At 38.6% G+C, this 24351-nt stretch overlaps 1 protein-coding gene and 1 pseudogene across 4 annotated transcripts in view; one reads left to right on the top strand and one right to left on the bottom strand.

Annotated features, from left to right (window-relative positions):
• ANK3 (ankyrin 3) overlaps positions 1 to 24351 on the top strand; it is a 687918-nt gene that overhangs the window by 326915 nt on the left and 336652 nt on the right. The window lies entirely within an intron of this gene.
• Positions 4100 to 4941, bottom strand: LOC132685416 (male-enhanced antigen 1-like; annotated as a pseudogene).

Raw genomic sequence — 24351 nt, forward strand, 5'->3', positions numbered from 1 at the left:
TCATCTGGGTGAAGAATGGAGACAGCGGGTAGGGGCAGGCCTGGCAGACGATGAAGCTGAAAGGGAGAAGGAGGCCACAGCACGTGGCCCATGGTGAAAGGCTGGGGAGGGAAGCTTCCGTCTTGTGCATGCAGGTGCCATTAGCTAAGCAAAGAAACAGTGGTAGATCGGTGGGGGGCACGCCTTGCATTTACCTTTGGACATGGTGGAGTGACGCTTCCAAGGGAAGATGTCATATAGATGGTTGAATTTTGGATTTGGGGAGCTCAGAAGCGGAGTCTGGGACGAGTCATCTAGTGCAAGATGTAACTGAAGCTGTGGGTATGGATGGCATGGCCCCGGGAGACTAGAGCGGGAAGAGGGGAAGGTCCCAGCTGGAGATTGAAGGACTCTGATGTTCAGTGGGAAAGCGGGCTGGGTCTGCGGAGTAGGGAGAAGAGCCAAACGCCTCTGCAACAGCTACTTCCTAAGCTTCAGTTTCAAATAAGTGAAAGAATGAATGAGAGGAAGAGGGAGGGAGAGAGGAGGGGGTGGAGGGAAGGAGAGAGGGAAGGAGGGGGAGAGGGATGGAAAGAGAGAAAGGACCAGTGGCACATAAATCAGGCAAGGCCTTTCTATATGCATCTTTTGCTTAATCAGAAGAGTTGTTGTTTTTAACAGGTAGCACACAAGTAGGCCGATATTACCTACAGTGTGATACATGAGGGATGTGGCAATAAGTCCTTTCAAGAAGGTGCCGTGAATTCCGACTGATGAGGAAAGTGAAAATAATACTATGATTTTCTCTTGGTCTTTCCAGAACTGGAGGAGTTGCTGTTTGGAAAGTTTCATAAACCAAACTCTCAAGCAATGCAAAATGAGGCTGCACGGCTATAGTAGTGAAGAGAGTCTTAAAAAAAAAAACAAAACTGAAACAGAAGGGGGTGGAGAAATCAGCTGCAAGTCTCACTGCAGCAGTAGCTATGTCTGATTTCAGGAAAAAGGAATTTGAACCCAGCTGGCACTTGCAGTAAGGATTTTACTTTGGTTTCCTTCGTAGATATATTGACATCCCTGCCTGCTTAATGAGGACAACAGTGTCAGGCAAAAGCCACATAATAATAGCATTGCTTCATGCTTGTTTGTTTTCCGAACTCCTTACTGTTGCTAATTAGTTAATGTACCCAGTGTTATTAGCTGATGTCAGAAACACATCTGAGAAGTGGAGTCTACCCAGAAGGATCTCAGTTGGTGTAAAAGCCTGAGTGGGGGAAAATGGGAAGAAAGAGAAGAATCCCCAGCTAGAGGAGGATGCAGCGACTTCAGCCCCAGTGACTGACGCATTCTACTTGTGCACTGGGAGGAGGTGTCTCTCCAGACCGCACTTCATTCTCTCCAGTACCATATAGGCAGATGCCTTCGTTCTTTTTCTGTCAGTCCTCCAGAGTCCTTCCTTGTCTGAGCGGCACAGCAGATTGCTAAGTGTAATGGCAAAGTTCAAAGTTGAGGGAGTGTTTCGTAGGAGGGGGAGTCTCTGATTCTATTGCCTTCTGCAGATTAATTCTAGAGAGGCTGGGAATAAAGTGAAAAAACATCCTGCAGGGGGTGTGCTGGGAAATGAGTTGCCTTAACAGACGGTGATGGGGGCTAAGGGCAAAAAGCAACAAAAGTTATTGATTTTCCACTGTGCGCAGAGCAGTGGGGAGGGATGGGGGACGGTCGTAGGCGGTGGGCCTCCTGGAACAGTTCTTTACAGAGATAATAGCTAAGTGGCAAAGACAGGACAAATATGCTGGAAAAGGGCAAAGCAATACAGAACCACATTAAACAAGTGACCTCAAATATGTAGTCACAATATTTGTTAAGTCTCCAGAAGGTTCATCTCTGCTAGATTGTATCTCTGCCACTCAGGGGCCAAGGGAGCACTGGGAACATAATGACTCTCTAGACTCAATGTACTCAGTTTGTAACACAGGAGTCATAACATCTACCTTACATGATTTTGATGTAGATTCATTAGATAATTCATGTAAATCCTGGCACACGGTGAGTATTTCATACATATGGATGAATTTGTAAATAAAGGAATCAAATGGTTAACATAGTGTCTGGGACATAATAAATGCTCATTTAAGGGACCTATTGTTATTGTGGTATTATTTTGTAAGCCTTTAGAGAAAATGGAAGAAGTCTCTTCTCTGGTAACCTAATGTTTGGCTCTACCCTTCCAACTTTGCCCACTGACATACTGAGCAAGGGGATGGTTGGGTAATTTGCATCCTCACAATTCTGTAGAAAGGAATAGATTTGAATTATTAGCATTTTGCTGCCTCAGTTGCTTCAAGGTTTTGGAAAGAAGCCAAAGATAAGAGTGTAGAGGTGCCACCCACTCAATTTTCAGTGGGATTTTGGATACAAGGGACACGCAGGTTGGCACCAGGGAGTAAATGAAATCATGTCAGTTAGAGAAATGGCCCAAGAGAAAGCATGTGTTTAAACAATTTGTTTACTCAGGTGTGGAATGGGGGCGAGTAACTGGGACCTCCCTGTGATATAATAGAGTAGAAAACCTGGAGGGCCCTCAGTGAATTTCTATCTGAAAGTTGGCCCAGAAAATGCAGGAACAATCATGCATTTCCATTGACAGTGCAACCGTTTATAGATTTCCTGAACAAAAGTCTACCATGGTTGATTAATTTGGTTGAACAGCATTTAAGCAGTTTGTTTTTCTTATTGCAATTCATCCAGGCCACCAGGTATAGTGGCAAAAATAGCAAATGAGAAAAAGGCAAGGTAATAAAAAAATTATTATCTGCTTTAAAACAGGTACAATGCTAGTTACTTTATAAGAGTTACCAAATTGAGGTGTCATAGTAACCCCATGGAGTATATAAAACACAGGTAGATCTGACTCTAAAAGCAATCCTTTTCTATAACTTCTGTAATGAAAACACCTGGATTATCATCTAGGGATCAACAAACTGGCCCCTGCCTGTTTTTGTGAATAAAGTTTTATTGGAGCAAGGCCATGTCCATTTATTTACAAATTGTCTAACACCTGCTTTTATATTACAAAAAGCAAGGTACAATAATTGTGGCAGTGACTGTATGGCCCCAAATACTTGCTACATGACCCTTTATGAAAAAGTCCCGTGGGGTGCCTGGGTGGCTCCGTCGGTTGGGCGTCTGACTTTGGCTCAGGTCATGATCTCACAGTTCGTGGGTTCGAGCCCCGCGTCGGGCTCTGTGCTGACAGCTCGAAGCCTGGAGCCTGCTTTGGATTCTGTGTCTCCCTCTCTCTCTGCTCCTCCCCCACTCATGCTCTGTCTTTCTCTCAAAAATAAATAAACACTGAAAACGTCTCATGTCCCCTGGAACTATGAGTTTGTTTATTGCCCTGACACTTTGGGCGAGGTTCCTTATGAGACAGTGTCTTCTGCTGTAAAACATGGTTGATGCCAGCCTTGTCTGTATTTACAGAATTGTTTTGAGAAGGTAATCTCTTACATGTGAAAATCGTATAGAAACAAAGGTGGTCTACCCTGTAGTATAGTTTAAGTTTTTTCCTCCCATCATACTATATACATATACATATATATACATATACATATATACATATATACACATACATATATACATATGTATATGTATATACAAACATGCATACATATGTATATGCACATATATGTATACATATGTACATGTATATATGTACATATGTGTGTACATATATACATATATACACACACATATATACACATACATATATACATATATGTATATATACATATACGTATATGTATATATACATATACATATATGTATATATACATATACATACACACATATACATATACATATACATATACATATACATATACATGATTCCCATCATACTATTAAGGGAATTTTTTTTTTGGCTGTGTACATAGAGTGCCTTATTCACCACAGAGTGATACATGCTAAGATGGGTTGGGCTTGGGCCAATGTCCCTATACGTACAGAACTGAATACAGAGGGTCTCTGAGAGGCAGTCTGATTTGCCTTGATGTGGAAAGGGAGATGGAGAATATGAAGATGGACATTACAACCAGGGATGTGTTCAGTCCTATGCTGGTAGTCACTTCCAGGCTGGGGTTGATCCCTGCCAGGCTTGGAGGGCCTTCTGTACCACATCTTCCCACTGGGCATCTGATATCTCCAGAGCCCAGGCAGGAACCCCTGGCACAGGCAGGCTTACTCCAGCCATTGTCCTTTTCACCAACTCCACATGTTCTGAAATCACAAAAAGCGGGAGAACAGAAACGATGGACCAGCTCCACTCCCCCATTCTTTGAATTAACCCATAACCCTTCGGCTAGCAGTGTGGCCAAATCCATCTTGTTATTTCCAGGCAAGCCCACCTGCAACCCAAGTCCAGCACAATAGCCTTTCACCTGGATTCTGAAGTCTGTAAAGTCTTAGATAACTAACTGTTGTTTTAGGAATGGGGTGTTCCTCTATGACTCCCCTTTACTGGCTCTACCCAGTCCCTTTCCTCCAACATTATTCCAAAATGAGAGCATGCTCCCTTTACCCAGGTCCGTGGGAATAGAGCTGTGTTGCCCAATCCTGTGGCTCCCTCCTCCTCTTCATCCTCGCCCTCTAATGGCAGGTCTGGCAAATGAAGCCCAGGGCCTGGATCCGATCCTCAATATCAGCAACTACATCTTCTCCATCCCCCACCAGTGCCAGCTCTGCCTCCTCTTGTTCAGGATCTTGGTTCAGGGGTTGGTAGGAGTAGCCAGCTGGGCCTGCCCCTGTTTTCTCCTGCTCTTCCTCAGGCTCCTCGCTGCTCCAATCCCCAGTGCCTTCCATAGGGCCCTGGTGTGGCCCTAATTCCTCAGTCTGATTGGGGAAGACACGCTGGGGGCCAGTGGTGTCTCCCCCTAGGACTACTGCTGCCATCTGGTAGGGCCGCTCAGAGCCCTCGGCTGAACTCCAAGGGAATTTTCAAATATACAAAAAATTTGAAAGAAGTGCACAGTGAATGCCCATATGCCCGTCACCTAGAGTCTACGATTAACATTTTTCTAGATTTGTTTTGTTACCTGTGTATCTATCTACCAATCTCTCTATCCACCAATTATTCCATCCTATTTTTTATGCATTTCAAAGTGAGGTGTGCACACCAGTTTAACTGGAGGTCAATGTGTGTCTACTTTTTTAAGGTAAAACATGCATACTGTGGAATGCACAAAATTTAAGTGTATCATTTGACGAATTTTTACAAGTGACCCTTGTTGAGATATAAAACATTATGATCACCCCAGAAAATTCCCTCATGCCCCTTCTCACTTGTTCCCCACCTCACCCCACTCCCAGAGGTAACTGCTGCTCTGATCTTTTTCACTCAGCATATTGTTGTATTTGAGATTCAATGTTTTGTTATGTAGAACAGTGGTTGGTTGCTTTTTGTTGCTGAGAGATATTAATTGGATGAAGGCACCAGTTTATTTCTTCATTCATCTGTTGATCCACACCTAGGTGGTCTCTGCTTTTGGTTATTATGAATAAATCTGTGCACATTCTTGTACCAATTCTTTCATGAACATATGCTTTCTTATTTTTTTGTGTAAACTTCTGGGAGTGAGATTGTTGAGTTGTAGGGTGGTTTTATAAAGAACTGCCAAAGTAGCTGTAGAATTTCACCCACCCCCTCTATCCCCCAATAATGTGTTAGAGTTCTGGTTGTTTCACATTCTTGCCACCATTTGATTTGTGTCAGTCTTTTTAACTTTACCCTTTCCAGTATGTGGTTAGTGGTATCTCATGGTGGATTTAATTTGTGTTGCTCTGATAACTAATAATGCTTAATAAGTACCCTTTTATGTATTGGCCATTTGTAAGTATCTGGTAAAGTTGAGTTACTTCTAGTGTATAGTATGAAATGGGAATAGAGGGTTCATTATTCTCCTTACGGGCATGCTATTGTCCTGTACAATTTGTTCAAAAGACTTTGTTCTCCCAATTGAATTGCTTTGTACCTTTATTATAAATAAACTAAAGATTTAAGTATAGGTCTATTTCTGTTCCATTGATCTATTTGTCTACCTTAACACCAGTACCAGTACTCTCTCGATTATTGTGGTTTTATAATAAATCTTAAATTCAGGTAGTGTAAGTCTTCCAACTTTGTTTTTATTTTTCAAGATTGCTTTGGATATTCTAGATCCTTTTTATCTATTACAAATTTTTGAATAAGCTTGTCATTTAAAAAGAAACTGAAAAAGTTATGATGGGGAATTCATTGAATCTGTAGATCTGAAGAAAATGGGTATTTTAACAATGCTGGGACTTCCAATCCATGAATGTGGTATATCTCTACATTTGTCTAGATCTTTAATTTCTTTCAGCATTATTTCAATGTAAAAATGTGAACATCTTGCATGTTTTTCATTAAATTTATTCCTGAGTGGAGGCGGCTGGCTGGTTCATTCAGTGGAATGTGCCATTCTTTTTTACATTTTTTTTTTAAATTTTTTTTCAACGTTTTTTATTTATTTTTGGGACAGAGAGAGAGACAGAGCATGAACGGGGGAGGGGCAGAGAGAGAGGGAGACACAGAATCGGAAACAGGCTCCAGGCTCCGAGCCATCAGCCCAGAGCCTGACGCGGGGCTCGAACTCACGGACCGCGAGATCGTGACCTGGCTGAAGTCGGACGCTTAACCGACTGCGCCACCCAGGCGCCCCGGAATGTGCCATTCTTGATCATGGGGTTGTGAGTTCATGCCCCATGTTGGGCATAGAGATTACTTTTAAAAATATTCCTAAGTATTTAGTGCTTGTTGGTGCTTTTAAAAGTAGAATTTTTCTTTTTTCTTTCTTTCTTTTTTTTTTTTTTTGAATTTCATTTTCCACTTGTTTGCAGCCAGCATATAAAATAGAGTTGCTATTTGTAAATAGATCTAACTGTATCCTAAAACCAAGCTAAAGTCACTTATTCTAGGAGTTGTTTTGTAAATGCCTTAGGGTCTTTCTATGTAAACAATTATATCATCTATGAAAAGAGTCCGTTTTACTCTTCCTTTCCAATCTTTATGACTTTATTGCTTTTCTTTAACTTTTTACACTGGCTAAGATCTCCTGTACAGTGTTAAATAGAAGTAGTGGAAAGGACAGGCTTACCTTGTTCTTACTCTTAGTACAAAAGCATTCAATAGTTTACCATTATGTATAATAATAGATTTGTAACTTTTTCATAGACTTTTTTTTTATCAAATTGAGAAAATTTTCTTAATGACATGAGATTCAGTTTTGTCAAATGGATTTCATTTGTTGAGATAATCATATGATTTTTTTTCTTTATTAACTTTTTGATGCATTGTCTTTATTGACTTTTATGAAGATTAATTCAAGTTTGTATTTTTGGAGTAAACCTATTTGTTGCTCAATTTGATTTTGCAAATATTTTCTGAAGTGTTTTTGCATATATCTTGATGACAGAGATAATTTTGTGTTATTTGTTGTTAATTTCTTTGTTAGATTTTGGTATTAAGATTATTCTGACCTCATTAAATGAGTTGAAGTGTCTCTACCTCCTCTATTTCCTGAAAGACTGAAATATCTGAAGTATAATAGATGCATAGTGTTACATTGGTTTCAGGAGTACAACATAGTGATTGAAGAATCACAACATAGTGATTCTGTGCTCATCACAAATGTAGCTATCATCTTTCACCATACAATGCTATTACAATACCATTGACTATATAACCTATACTGTACCTTTTGTCCCTGTGACTTATTCATTCCATAACTGAAAGCCTGTATCTCCCATTCCCCTTCACCCATTTTGCCCAGAGCCCGACTCCCTTCTTCTATGGCAATCATCAATTCTCTGTTTTTATGGATCTGTATCTGCTTTTTTGTGTATTTGTTTATTCACTTGTTTTATTTCTTAGATTCCACATATAAGTGAAGTCATATGGTATTTGTCTTTCCCTCTCTGGCTTATTTCACTTTGCATAATATCTTAGAGGTATATGTGTGTGTTTGTGTATGTGTGCATATCTCACATCTTAATTCATTCATCTATTGATGGACACTTGAATTGCTTCCGTATCTTGGCTGTTGTAAATAATGCTGCAATAAACATAAGGGTGCATATGTTTTAAATTAGTATTTTCATATTATTTGAGTAAATACCCAGTAGTGAAATTACTGGATCATATGGTAGTTCTATTTTTAATTTTTTGAGGAACCGCATACCGTTTTCCACAGTGGCTGCAACAACTTACATTCCCACAGTGTGCAAGGGTTCCTTTTTCTCCACATCCTTGCCAGCACTTGTTATTTCTTGTCTTTTTGATTCTAGCCATTCTGACAGGGATAGGGTGATGTCTCATAGTATTTTTGACTTGCATTTCTTTGATGGTTAGTGATATTGAACATCTTTTCATGTATCTGTTGGGCATCTTTATGTCTTTGGAAAAATGTCCATTCAAGTCCTCTGTTCATTTTTTAATTGGATTATTTTGTTTCTTTGGTGTTGAGTTGTACAAACTCTTTATATATTTTGGATATTAACTCCTTAGTGGATATATCATTTGTGAATATCATCGACAATTCTCTAGGTTGCCTTTTCATTTTATTGATGGTTTCCTTCACTGTGCTAAAGCCTTTTATTTTGATGTAGTCCCAATAATTTATTTTTGCTTTTGTTTCCCTTGCCTGAGGAGACCTATCTAGAAAAATGCTGCTAAGGCCAGTGTCAAAGAGATTCCTACCTATGTTTTCTTCTGGGAGTTCTATGGCTTCATGTCTTGAATCCATCTTGAGTTTTTTGTTTTTTTTTTTTTATATGGTGTAAGAAAGTGGTCCAATTTCATTCCTTTGCATGTAGTTGTCCAGTTTTCCCAGTACCACTTATTGAAGAGACTATCTTTTCCCCATAAGTATTCTTGCTTCCTTTGTTATAGGTTAATTGACCATATAAGCATGGATTTATTTCTGGACTCTCTGTCCCATTGATCAACATGTCTGTTTTTATGCCAGTACCATGCTGTTTTGATTACTACAGCTTTGTAGTATATCTTGAAATCTGGAATTGTGATACCTCCAGCTTTGATCTTCTTTCTCAAGATTGCTTTGGCTATTGGAGGTCTTCTGTGGTTCCATACAAATTTTAGGATTATTTGTTCTAGTTCTGTGAAAAATGCTATTGGTATTTTGATAGAGGGTGCATCAAATTTGCACTTTGCTTTGGGTAGGATGGACATTTTAACAATATTAATTCTTCCAATACATGAGCATGGAATATCTTCTCATTTGTGTCCGATTCAATTTCTTTCATCAATGTTTTATAGTTTTCAGAGTATAGGTCTTTTACCTCCTTGGTTAAGTTTATTCCTAGGTATTTTATTCTTTTTGGTGCAGTTGTAAATGGAATTGTTCTTTTAATTTCTTTTTCCACCACTTCATTATTAGTGTTTAGAAATGCAACCAATTTCTGTGTATTAATCTTGTATCCTTCAACTTTACTGAATTCACTTATTATTTCTAATTCTTCTTTGGGTAAGTCCTTAGGGTTTGCTATGTTTAATATCACATCACCTGCAAATAGTGACAGTTTAACTTCTTCTTAATCAATTTGGATTGCTCTTTCATTCTTTCTTCTTTCCTTCTTTCTTTTCTTTCTTCCTTCCTTCCTTCCTTCCTTCCTTCCTTCCTTCCTTCCTTCCTTATTGCTATGCTACAACTTCCAGTACTATGTTGAATAAAAGTGGTGAGAGTGGACATCCTTGTCTTGTTCCTGATCTTAGAGGGGAAAGCTCTCAGTTTTCCCCATTGAATATAATGTCAGCTATGAGTTTTTCATATATGCCCTTTATTGTATTGAGGTATGTTTCCTCTGAACCCACTTTGTTGAGACTTTTTGTCATGAATGGATGTTGAATTTTTTCAGATGCTTTTTCTGCATTTATTGAGATGATCATGATTTTTAACCTTCATTTTGTTGATGTGGTGTTTCATGTTGATCTGTGAATATTGAACCGGCTTTATATCCCTGAAATAAATCCCATTTGGTTATGGTGAATAATCTTTTCAATGTGTTGTTGAATGCAATTTGTTTATATTTTATTGAGGCCTTTAGTTTTCTTTCTTTTTTGTGTGGTGTCTTTTGTTTGTTTTGGGTATCAGGGTACTACTGGCCTCGTAAAATGTATTTGAAAGCTTTCCTTGTTCTTCTATTTCTCAGAACACTTTGAGAAGAATAGGTATAAACTCTTCTTTAAATATTTGGTAGAATTCACTTGTGAATCCATTTGGTCCTAGGCTTTTGTTTGTTGAGAGTTTTTTGATTTATCACTCAATTTTGTTACTAGTTATTGGTCTGTTTGGCTTTTCTAGAGTTGCTGTAATACTGATATTTCTTACCTAGGAATTTAATTAAACTCATCAGTGAAGCCATATGAGTGTGGAGTTTCTCTCGTGAGATGATATTACATGATTTCAATGTCTTTAAACATTTTTTTGATGTTTATTTTTGACAGAGAGAGAGAGAGAGAGAGAGCAGGGGAGGGGCAGAGAGAGAAGGAGACACAGAATCTGAAGCAGGCTCCATGCTCTGAGCTGTCAGCACAGAGCCCGACATGGGGCTAGAACTCACAGACTGCGAGATCATGATCTGAGCTGAAGCCGGACGCTCAACTGACTGAGCCACCCAGGCGCCCCGATTTCAATTTCTTTAAAAAAAAATAGCCTCTCAAATTTTCCTGTTCAGTTTTTGTCAGTTTTAGTAAGTTGTAATTTTATTGAGGAATTTGTCCATTTCATCTAAATTTTGAATTTATTGGCATAAAGTTACTCATAATATTCACTTATCTTTTTAACATATAGTCCCTAGTAATTATTTATAGTATTGTAAATTGTGTTCTTTGACTTTTTTAGTACCAATTACTTGTAATGCATAACAAGCCACCCCAAATTAGTAAATTAAAATAATAATCATTTATTTATCTGTGAGTAGGCCATTTGGGCTGGGATTACCTAAGAAGTTCTTAGAGTCCAGGCAGGTTCACATGGGGGTCTTTGCTCAGCTGCCAGTCTGCTGGGAGGCTCTGCTAAGCCAGAGTTGTTACATAGTGGCTCTGCAGTGTTCTTAGACAGAATGAAAATGTGCAAATTCTCTTGAAGCCTAGTCTTGTTTTATGACAGAATTGCTTTTTATCCATATTTTTTTGATCAAAGAAAGTCACAAGAAGAACCCAGATTTACAAGTTTGAAAAATGGACTTCATCACCAATTTCAAATGACTGTGGTTGTGGGGCAGGGGAGAATTAGTACCATTTTTGCAATCTATCACATATATACTATTATGGACAAATTGTCATAAATTTGGCAATTTTGTGCAAATAGTCTTATCAGTATCATGATACAGCAGTCTTCGTGCTGTATCTTTCTGGAATTTACATAACATTGAGTTCTTTGGTGTTTAATCAAAAGCAACTCCTTTTCTCCCGTTAATACTTAGGAAGATTTTGATTGTTTATATGTTTTTGTTTTATAAGTAATTGTGTATTTTGGTTACTTGCACAATCCCAAACCAATAGAGTTTCAAGCTATTTTTTGGTCCATAATACTTTAAGAATTGAAAATGTGGCACTGGTGAAAATTATCATGGATATGTTGATTTGGGGCTTAAAAATAGGTTGAGTCTTCGATGTTGTAGATAAACTATAGGTAATATGAAAGGTAATTAAATACCTTATCATAGGTAAGATATTTCTCTAGGTTTCTCATCTTGTCTGTCAGTAGAGCAATTGTTGGACACAGAAAATGTAGTGGAGTTGGGCATGTGATAATGGAAATGCAGTTTAATTCTACCAATCTGCAAGTATATATTTAAGCCTCGCTGTTAAGTCATATTTGTTTCACCTTTTTGGAAATGTACCTCTGGACATTTATCCAACATTACTTATGAGTGTGTGAACTCATCTGGTGAAAAGAGTGGTCATTTTTAGCATTGATTCTCTCATGGGGAAATTGGAGGTGACCTAAATGTCTAACGGAAGGGGGCTGATTTTTTTTTTTTTTTAATATGACAGATTCATCACATGAAATAGTATACAACCATTTAAAAGTTATAGAGGAATATTTAGTGACCTGTATGGATGTTCATTATATATAGTTGGTACATAATATATATTTAAAAGCAGATTGTGAAGCTACTTGTGGTATTCTACTTTTGGTAAGATACTTACATGTAAATACCTGTATGCACAAAAAAGGCTTAAAAGGATATATAACAAAAATGTTAATGGTGGTTATTTCTGAATGATGGCACTATGATTATTTTTCCAGTTTTACTTAAGATAGAATTGACAGCATTGTAGTAGTTCTAGGTGCACAACATGATGATCGGATAAATGTATATATTACAAAATAATTACTACCGTAAGTTTATTGAACATCCATCACCTACAAACTTTTTTCTTGTGTTGAGAACTTTTAAGGTCTACCTTCTTAGCAAGTTTCAAATATATGATACACTACTGTTAACTTGACTCACCATGCCATACATTATATTCCCAGAACTTATTTATCTTATAACTGGAAGTTTGTACCTTTTGACCACCTTTACCCACCCCCTCTTTGTATCTATGAGTTTAGTGTTTTTAGATTGTATACATAAGTAAGATCATACAGTATTTGTCTTTCTCTGTCTGACTCATTTCACTTAGCATAATGCCCTCAAGGTCCATTCATGCTGTCACAAATGGCAGAATTATCTTCCTTATTGTGGCTGACTAATATTCCTCTGTATGTGTGTGCATGTGGGGGGTGTGTGTAGGTGGGTAGTTGTGTGTGTAAGATTTTTTTTTATTCACTTGTTTGTCCATAGACACTTAGACTGTTTCCAGGTTTTACTATTGTAAATAAAACATGGGGCGTAGATACCTTTTCAAGATAGTGATTTTGTTTCCTTCAGATACATACCCAGAAATGGAATTGCTGACTCATTTGGTAATTCTGTTTTCAGTGTTTGTTGTTTGTTGTTTTGCTGTTGTTGTCAAGTGTATTCTTAATCCCCTTTATCTGTTTTACCCATCAACTCCTGCCCCTCTTCCCTCTGACAACCACCTGTTCTCTGTACTTATGGGTCTATATTTGCTATTGTTTGTTTGCTCATTTGCTGTTTTTTTTAAGATTCCACATATAAATGAAATTATAGCATGTGCCTTTGTCTGATTTATCTCACTTACCATAATACCCTCTAGGTCCATCCATGTTGTCACAAATGCCAAGGTCTTATTCTTGTTTATGACTAATATTTCACTGTGTGTGTGTGTGTGTGTGTGTGTGTGTGTGTGTATGTGTGTGTACATACACATACATACATATATCACATCTTCTTTATCTGTTCATCTCCCAGTGGGCACGTAGGTTGCTTCCTTATTTTGGCAATTATAAATAATGCTGTAGTAAATATAGGGGTGTGCATACCTTTTTGAATTAGTGTTTTAGTTTTCTTTGGGTAAATATCCAGTAGTGGAATCCTTGGATCATATGGTAATTCTATTTTTAATTTTTTGAGGAACCTCCATACTGTTTTTACTGCACCAATTTACATTCCCACCAACGATGCACAAGGATTCCTTTTTCTTCCACATCCTCGCCAACACTTGCTATTTCTTGTCTTTTTGAATAGCCATTCTAACAGGTATAAGGTAATGCAATATGATTTTCCTGTTTTTAATCCACAATTTAAAATTTTTGGCATATATGTTGAAGACATGAAAAATAAATAAAAATGATTTTTAAAAGCCTTACACAGCCACAACTTACAGAATTATTTGCATTTTTAAATTGCTACACTCTATGTAATAAGATCTATGGAGCTTTATAAAATCTCTAGAGTTACCTAAAGCTTGAGATGATCTACTTATACAAAAGACGGATTTTATTATCATCCTAGTAGAACATGGCATCATGAAATATAGTAGTTTCCTTAGGATTTTTGCTTTTGCTGTTAACATTCACAAGAACTCATAAAGATGGGGGAAATTCTTTTCTTATAAGCATCATGTTTTTATTTGAAAACATCACCGTTATTAAAATGACTTACAGACATTTTGGTTGGAAGCAGAATCAGCATTCTTATTCCTTTCTTAAAAGTCAAATATTCATGGCTTCCTGAGTCTTTAAAAGAATCAGTTGGCTGGAAAATCATAGTTGAAAATGGCATATATATTGGATCTGTGTTAAACTACTTGCCATAATTCTGTGCTTTTCTTTCCAGTCTAACTGATCAGCTCCCTGACATGGTAAAACACATTACATGTCTGTGGTAAAGTGGTATTTCTATTTAGTAAACCCTACTATCACCACTTATGGAATATAGACTTCAGCTAAATGTTACTAGATTTTAGTATCATGTCTGTGAAAAAAAATCTCCATATTGAAGATTTTGGTGTATATTTTGTTTTCATTGACTGGACTATTGAGGCCAATTTCCATCCAGGAAATAGTTAATGCAGTGTGCAATCTGTATGCACAAGCATGTCTACAAGGGGTTATTGAAATTTTGTGGGACCCAAATTAAATTAGATTTAAATTAAGTAGATGCTGGAGAGAATTTTTAAAGTAAGGCAAAGTGTTGTGAAATCACCACCTCTGCAGGATAGACCATGGATCGAATATTTTATTGATATATTTTATTGGGTATGCTGCAGGAAGGTACAGAACACGTCTGGGTGTGTAGAATTGAATGCATGGTTTCTCAGGTGGGAGGAAACACTGAGGAAGATTCTCCACATCTCCGGATCTGTAGCGGCTCCGTGCCTGCAGCACTGTTGTATAGGCAGCTTTTTCCATGTCAACACCTGCTCATTAGGAAATGGACCAACACTCCTCAAGAGCTCTCAGATGGTCTGAGTTTTGTATCCCTGCCAATCCGCACTAGAATTTAATAACAACCGTGAGGTGAAACTTGGGCCTTTCCTCATTGCTAATCCCCCAAACCATCTGGCCTTTCCCTTTCTCTGATTAACGGTAGAGTGTATGTGTTGGGGTGAGGGAGGAGGTTGGAGACAGAAGAAGAGGAATAAACCTATCTTATGTTTCTTAAAGGACAATCCACTCTCCATCAGAGCAGATAGAGGTCCTTGGAGATCATAGCTCTAAGCGCATTCTTCCATTGCGTCCACATCTTGGCAGCTAGTTGTTTGAAAATCGTACCATTCATTTACTATTGACAAAAGTCCAAGTTTAGTTCTTGTAATGAAATAATGCCGAAAAGAAGCATGTAAGTCTGTAATCATGATTCTGATATTAAAACACAAGGTTATGCATGTTCTCTTTCATTTTCTATTAGTTTTAGTAGAGTATTAGAAATACAGGAGATACTCCGTAAATATTTGTTTATTCCAGTGCTTTGCTCTACAAAGGATTTGAAGTCACTTAACAGAAAATATTTAGAATATGATAGTAAATTACAAATAAAACATTGGAACTTTGTAGGGGAAGAAATAGAATGCAGAAGTGAACCACATGGCCAGTGTATTGCATAGAGAATATCGTGGTTTGGGTCCTGTTGAAGGCTCACTCCAGGGCAAATGCTCCTCAAATAGAACTATGTGTGGGATCAGTTGTTCTACTTCAAATTGCTCTCTTCCTCATACTACCGAACACTTGTTGAGTTTGGGTGTCATAAATACATGTGTCGGATCATGCTACTTCATAAGGGAAGTGTCCAACAAATATATTTCAATGAGTGAGTTAATAAAGAACTTTGACTTGTCTGTACATGAGGTAAAAAACACCCATAGTAATGTCTTTCCATGACTCAAATGACAGTTACTATGTTCAAATACAAAGGGTAGATTCTTTTGCAAATATATACACAGTCACACTATATATGTATATACATGTGTATACACATAAACATTCCAAGCATCCGTTTTGGACACTAGTGTTCATTCACTCTATTTTTCAGAAACCCTCAGAACAGTATGTCGCAAGCGATATGATGCCTTGGAAGAGGGGTCAGCAAACTGTGGACCTTGGGCCAAATCCGACCTTGTTTTTGAATTGCCTACAAGCTAATGGTATTTACATTTTTAAATGGTTGAAAACAAATCAAAAGAAGAATAATACTTGATGACACGTGAAAATTATGTGAAATTCCAATTGCAGTATCCATAAATAAAGTTTTATTGGATCCTAGCCACATTCACTGGTATATATGTGGTCTCTGGCTGCTTTTTGCATTGCAGCGACAAAGTTGAGTAACTACAACAGAGACTATCTGGCCTACAGAGCCCAAAATACTTACTATCTGGCCTTTAACAAAAATGTTTGCTGACCCTTGCCTTAGAAAATACAAAAAAATGAATAGGATGAAATCTGCCTGAATCAAGCCACACTTCATAGTATTTGGAAAGATACACCCTCTACCCCACCCTTTTTTAAAAAAGAAAAATTGGAAAAGAATAAGAAAATTATTTTCAATTCTTATCTTTTTTTAAAGGGTGTCATAACTTATTTTTTCCAGACATATAACCTTATATGCCAAACAGAATATTTTGAATAGTCAAACTTTATTCCTTAAAAATTGAAGTGCAGTTGACACGACAATATTCTATTAGTTTCCGGCCTGCAACATAGTGATTCGACCGTTACACCTGACCCTTGAGCAGCATGGATTTGAGCTGCATCGATCCGCTCAACACATACTTGTTTTAAAGAAATATAGTTCAATACTGTAAATGTATTTTTCTTCTTCATTATAACACTTTCTTTTCTCTAGCTTACTTCATTGTAAGATAGTGTATATAATACATATACAAAATATGTGTTAATCAACTGTTTATGTTATTGGTAAGACTTCTAGTCAATAGTAGGCTATTAGCAATTAAGTTTTTAGGGAGTCAGAAGTCAACTGTGCAGAGAGTTGGTGCCCCTAACCCCCATGTTGTTCAAGGATACACTATAAATACTTCACAAAGTGCTCATGATAAGTCTAGTTACTACCTGTTACAATACAAAGTTATTGTAATATAACTGATTATAGTTCCTATGATGTACTTTTCTTCCCCATGACTTGTTTATCTTATAGCTGGAAGTTTTCACCTCTTAACCCCTTCGCCTGTTTTGCCCATCCCCACACACTTCTCCCCTCTGGCAACCACGAGTTCTCTGTATTTATGAATCTACTTCTGTTTGTTTGGTTTTTTTTCAAATGTTACTAACCCTTGTGATTATATCCTAACATGATATAATAGAAGAGCAGGTAAAAAGGTACAAGGTTATGGAACATACAACAGAAAGTTTAATTTGTCTAATTTATAATTGGCCTTGTGAAGCAATGTAAGAGAGAAAGCCTACCAAGACTTACCATAGTAAGGTAGGAAGAGGCAGAGATCCTAAATACACTTGGAGACCCTGTGGAATGCCTTGTGATTACATGTACTGTTTTTGTCTTCTGTGATCATATTGTTTCATAAACATTAGCGATCAAAACATACTAGCAATAAGCAGATACCATTATTTCCATTTTACATGAGGAAAGGGCTATAAACTTTGCATATAGCTCTTTTCTAGAGCAGTAAGTCAGTGTCAAATCTGAGAAAATAGACTTTTTTCTTTTTTGTCAGATGGAAATCTCTGCATGATTGATATGGTCTAAAGTACGGTGAATTATTACCTGAGTTATAGTGTGAATATCTGGCTGATTTCCTTTCCAATGTCTCTGGCACAGTGCTCAGTCGTCATTATTATACTATCCTTGGTCACTATAGATGACCTCATGAGTGAACTAAAAAATTTCTAAAAATAAGAACATTTGCTGTCTTAAAAAAAATTTTTATTTATTTATTTATTTTGACAGAGAGTGTGGGTGGCAGGAAGGGACAGAGAGAGGGGGGAGGGAGAGAATCCCAAGCAGGCTTCAGGCTGGCAGGGCAGAGCCAGATGCAGGGCTCGAACCCACAAACTGTGAGATCATGACCTGAGCCAAAACCGAGAGTCAGACACGTAACTGACTGAGTCACCCAGGCACCACAAGAACCTTTACTTTCTTATGCACCACTCTATCCCTCATATACAGTGTTAGCAAATGATCACAGAGTAGGCCAGCAGATTCCTGAATTTTTAAATCCTATCTCCTTCATACCTTTGACTTTCAGTTTCCTCTTAAAAGAAATATTAAAAAAATTTTTTTTTTACGTTTTATTTATTTTTGAGAGACAGAGAGAGACAGAGTGCAAGTGAGGGAGGGGCAGAGAGAGAAAGAGACCCAGAATCTGAAGCAGGCTCCAGGCTCTGAAATGTCAGCACAGAGCCCAACGTGGGGTTGGACCCCATGAGCCATGAGATCATGACCTGAGCCTAAGTTGGACACTCAACTGACTGAGCCACCCAGCACCCCTTAAAAGAAATGTTTTAAAAGTGGACTTACTTTCCTTATATCTTGACCAGAATATACCAACAGAAGAAGAGCACATAAGTCAATCATTGTCCTTCCTATAATTGTATTTTGGCATCACAGAGTGTGTATTCTGGGAGAAAGACTTTAGAGTTCCTTTCCTTTTGCAGATACGGGAGTAAAGACTGAGGAAGGGTAAGGGACTTCTCTAAGGTCTCATAGCCATATGTAGCGAGGTTGGGGTAAGAGCTGTTTGACCCTGCTTGTTTGCACTGTCTTTGCATTGGGCCACTTCAAATATGATTATTGTATAAACATTAAATAACAGGAGTTTAGTGAAATATCCAAAGAATATCCTCTCATAAAATATGTTATGTTTCCTATGAAACAATGAGATTTATCTCCACAAGATCCATAGGAAAATTTATTCTATTACTTAGTAGACATATGACATCCATGCTATTGGAATAGTTATTAAACTGTCAATTAAGAAAAGGTGATGGAAGCTATAAGTATCCACATAGTTCAGGAGAGAAGTGATACAAAAGCATCTATTGTTTATCTTTAGTAATAGCTATCTTTGAAGCGAGCACATTACTTGAGAAAACATTTACATTCACCATCCGCCACTGTAATCAGTGGCCTAGTTTAGGCCATGTGAGGGAATCCCTACCCTAATGGAGTGGAAGACTCAACTCAATTGTCTCCTCACCATCTTCATTTATTTTTCCTGGAGAATCAAAAATGGAAAGAGGTGGAGTCCGTGAACAGTTGTTCCTACCCAGTCACTTTCAATTTGGTCACGAAGCTTTATTTCCTTCACAACACTTGGAACTCCCCGAAGCTATCTTCTTCCTGTATCTGTTTGCTTACTCCCCCCCCCCCCCCCCCCATCCCACACTGACAAGAATGGAAGCTGCAAGGCACGGGGCCTCTTCTGTCTTACTCACCACTGGCATCGCCAGTGCCTATAACAACACCTGGACCATAAAGGGAAATCCACAGTGCGTGAGCAGTTGGCTAAGTGACTGGACTGTGCGGGGTCAAATTGTGAAACTGTGAGCTCTGTGGCTGATAAAGAGGGACTTCATTCCTGACTGAGTAGCACTCTTCTGGGTGATCTCTTCGCTATGCCCCGCTCTGCTTCCACAGCATCTGAATGTGCGCTGTAATTGCTGGTTGACTTGTCTCTCTCTCCCATCCATTGCTTGAGGGCAGGAACCAAGTTCCAGTCATCTGTATGTCCCAGGTGCTAACCACAATGACCAGCAGGGTGAATGGGTGAGTCCATGAGCACCTGAATGGTTCTTTCAGCACAAATGCCTGAGAACATACTACCTTTGTGTGCCTCGCCTTTTCAAACAGAAAGCATGACTGAGTGCTGAGTGTCTTCTAATGCTTTTTTGGAGAAATATCTGTCTTTGGGAAGATAATTTCTGGCAAATAAGGCCCTCTTTTTGTTAATATACACTCTTCATATAGACTATCACTATAGTGTGAGCCACACATATATTTTCAAATTTCTAACAGCCACATTTCAAGACCTTTTTAAAAAGTTAAATTTATTTTAATATGTTTTATTTAACTGAACATATCTAAAATAGTCTCATTTCAACATGACTTAATATATAAAGTTATTACTAAAGTATTTTATATTGCTTTTTTCTTGAAATCCATTTATTTTATGTCTTAATTTGGATGCTAAATTACTGGAAATACTTGATCTGTATTTTTCAAATAAAGTTTAAAATTGAAAAAGTAGATTCCCAAATCCAGGTTGTTTTAGACACACTTAAATGTGTTCCAGTATTTGAATCGAATATGTTTTTTTTAATGTTTATTTATTTTTGAGAGAGACAGAGACACAAAGAGACAGAGACACAAAGAGACAGAGACAGAGTACGAGCAGGGGAGGGGCAGAGTCCGAAGCAGGCTCCAGGCTCTGAGCTGTCAGCACAGAGCCCAGCATAGGGCTCGAACCCGCGGACCGTGAGATCATAACCTGACTTGAAGTTGGACGCTTAACTGACTGAGCCACCCAGGCACCCCTGAATTGAATATGTCTTTAAGTTTAAAATTTAAATTCTAAACACACTAGTCACATTTCAGTGCCCAATAGCCAAATATGGCTGGTGGCTACTGTATTGGCCAGATAGATTACAAACTCTCCTTAAAGGAAGATTATAGGAAAGGTATATTTATTTCCAAACACCCACAACCTTTTATCACTTCAGATCGTAGCATTTTGGATTCATGAGATGATGGCTTCAAAGTTCTTTGGTCCAAGCTACCTCCTTCTGTAAGAACAGGGGCCCAGAGAGGAAGTGGCTTGTGCAATACATTTCATTCACCCACCCTTCTTGGTGCTGGCTTCCAACACAGTGCTCTGCCAGGCACTACCCGTCTACTCCTTTGGGTCAGATGGAAAACAGGGATGTCCCTGTGGGGGGTCTTCCCTGGAGCATGAGGGATCCCTGCTGTTGGCCAGTGTGGCTGTGATAGAGAGACCTTGGGGAAGCCGTCCCCATGTGCCTGTCCTTGCTGCACCTGTGAGGTGACAGAAGCAGCTGGCAGCTTGGGGCCAGCTGGCTCTCTAGCACTGAGGTCAGGCCAGTTAGTTGGACAGACAGTCTTCTCCAGGGACAGAGGTCAGACTGAGCAGTAAGAGAGATGGGCCCAAAGCCAGCGCTCATTTATCCGAAGGTGCCACCCCTACAATGGTGTGGGAAGGACCTCCAATCTTTCAGTATTGTCCAACTTTTTTTTTTTCTTTTTTTTTTTTAGCATTTCATGTGTCTCATCTGAAAATGAAGAATACATGACGATGAGTTGAGTATTTCCCAGGGTGCTTTTTTGTCATTTACAACCATTGACAGGTTTAGTGCTTGTTTTCTTTCTTGTTCCCCACGTTGTTCAGAACCTGCTCAAGGTCTCTTGACATCATCTTTATCTAGGATGCCAAAGTTAATGAAATGATGATGGATCCATTTTTCTTTGTGAAGGAAAAATATTGTGACTCTCACGGTGAGGCTGCTCTGTTCCCGAGGAAGCTGAAGTGGGTGCAATATTAAATAGATTTCCTTCCATCAAAATACACACGTTGCTCATTACCGAGAGCAGAGGGTAGCGTTGGGAAGGTACAGCCTCCCCAGCAGATGGGAACTATTTTTTTCTTTTTTCTTTTCTTTTCTTTTCTTTTCCCATTTCTTTTCTTTTCTTCTTTTTCTTTTCTTTCTTTCTTTTGGTTTCCCATCCTCCATTTTTCTGTATACTCTAATCCTCCACTTCTCTACATTACTATGTAATATTTTTTCAAAATGCACAGTTACTGTAACTTCAAAACGACCAAGAGATAGTATCCTCCTCATAGAAATCACACACACGTTGTTTGTGTGCCAACCCAGTTCAACAATGTGGAGACACAATATAGAATGACACCTCAGAGGGATCAAGTTATTAATTGGCTGAAGTAATAGTCAAAATTTATCTCAAAATCCTGGCAAGGTGTATACCCCAACTGTGAAGAAAAAATTCCCTCACTGGCATCTAAAGTCTGTAAAACATCTTAATGAGTTGACTTGGTTTTGTTTCAGTGGGATATTTAGTCACCAGCTTGTGATTCCTGGATTAGAAATCACTCAAGGTACAAATATTACTCCAGCCACCAGAAATCCAGCTAAAACGGGATTTTTACTTTTTTGTACTAGTTTTATGTGCATTATGCACAGATAGGAAGTACTGTAAATGAAATTTGTCATTTTTGGTAAGAAATCAGGAATTATTTTGGACAAAATCATAAGGAAAGTTTTAACCAGAGTTGCTTTTCAACATAAGTTCTGGTAACCAAGGTTCAGGAAAGGAAAAGACCAGGACTCCTTCTTGCTTCAGTTGGCTGGTTTTCAAATTTGCTTACCCAGGCTGCCTTCTGCAGGAAGGGTAGGCAGTAGGGCTGGGCTCCCAGATACCATTCTTTCAGTTCAGCCAAGTGGCTCCACTGTTATGTTTGTTGTAATTGCCTTTCCCATAGGATTTCTTCAAAGAAGGATTTCTGTAGCTAACAAGTTTGGAAGATCAGTCTTTTACTTTATTGTAGAAAGGATGCTTTAGGAATCCCTATACCTGGGACTTTTCTAAAACTAGAACAGATTCCCCTCCCGCCTTCCCTGGAGAGGAGTGGCTTAAGAATAGTTTTTCTTTAACTTTCAACAGCTTTGATATTCCATGCCCAGGCCATCCCCATCCTGTCCAGTACACCCCCGTGGCCAATGTCAGGAAGCAGGATTGGAAAAGTTAACCTATATGCAGGTGATAATTAAACCGGCTGAAACTTGCATCATTGTTTCAGATGGGGGGCTTGCTGTAATACTATTCCTGTATTTCCTTCTTGCTGTCGGAGAGCTGCCTCTCTGCTCAGAGATACACTCTCGTACCAGCTGCACCATCCTTCTACTTTGGGGATTTGTACTAATTCTGTAACCTTGCAGAAGAGAGCAACCTATTCAGACTTAAGTGGAAAAGTTTTATGAATCTTCAGAGAATAAAGTTTTTAAAAGTTCTTTCCATGTTTTTAGCTCTTAGAAGGGCTTGCTTTCTAGAATTACCGACAGAACTGTCAGTTCACTTTGAGAGGAAAAAAACTAGTATTTGTGGCTATCCTGGGTAAATGCCTTTGTATTGAGAGTAAGTACACAAGAAGCTAGGGAGTTACCTGTCAGGGCATAGGCTGGATAGGGAGAAAGGAACTAAGACTTTAGTAGTATAACCATCAAAATCTCAGACCCTCAGGGCTGCTTCCTTGGCAGCATTGCTGTTAAAAGTTCTGGTTTATTTATTTATTTTAAAAATATTTATTTATTTTTGAGAGGCAGAGACACAGAGCATGAGCAGGGGAAGAGAAGAGAGGGAAACACAGAATCCGAAGCAGGCTCCAGGCTCTGAGCTGTCTGCACAGAGCCCGGAGCCCAATGCAGGGCTCGAACTCATGAGCAGTGAGATCATGACCTGAGCCAAAGTCAGACGGTTAATCAGCTGAGCCACCAGGTGCCCCAAAAGTTCTTCTGATTTAGAAATGGAGGACAAAACCCCACATTTTCTGTGAGATTAGAAATCTAAACAAGCAAGCCTTAGAATTTATTTTTGATGGATCCACCACTTACTGAAATACTCCAAAATCAAACATAACAAAAACTTTATATTTTGTTGACATAAAGATTGTGATGGACTCAACTTTGGGATAATTTGGGGAAAACAAACTATTATTCTAGAGAAAATGTTTTGAGAAATACCTGTGAATGTTCGTTTTCCTAATTTCCAATATGCTTTGGCTGATAGAGATCAATGGGGAAGTATAGGTTTGCCAGCCTCAGACAAAGAGGTTACTCTGATCAAGGATACTTATATTTTAAAGTTTCATTAGTGTCTACAAAAAAAGAAAAAAAGGCCCAGGAGCCAGTGGGAAACCAGCCAGTTCTTTAGCTGGCTGGTCCTTCAACTTGCTGAAAATAAGGAAAGGAAATTATATGAATGTTCCTCAAAAGTGCAAGGTAATTTATAAAAGGGAGACTATAAAAAAGTTTTAATTTTCCTTCTTTTCTCCACTCCACCTATTCCTGTGACAATAAAAAAAAATTCTTCTGGTAGAAAAACACTTATTTTTATTACTAAGATCCAGATATGGCTTATTGCTTTTGGATCTGAGTCACCTTTACTTCCCTTCCTTCCTTTTCTCCTCCCTCTTGCGAGATGATGGTTTGGTAGGCAATGGAGAACGTTTCCAGGACTCTCTCTTGCTGAAGATGATTTCTGTGGGGAAGCAGCCCATGAACATCAGTGCACGCAGTAGCCCCTTGGGAACAGTTTGACCCGCCTGGTTTTCAGGTGGTTCACGGTGAGGCCCCAGAGGAGTGTGCCATCCACTGGCAGCAGGACTGGAAATCCATGGGCCCAGCATCTTCCCTTCTC

The sequence above is a fragment of the Panthera onca genome, chromosome D2 (genome assembly GCF_046562875.1).
Source record: "Panthera onca isolate mPanOnc1 chromosome D2, mPanOnc1 haplotype 2, whole genome shotgun sequence".
NCBI classification, from domain to species: Eukaryota; Metazoa; Chordata; class Mammalia; order Carnivora; family Felidae; genus Panthera; species Panthera onca.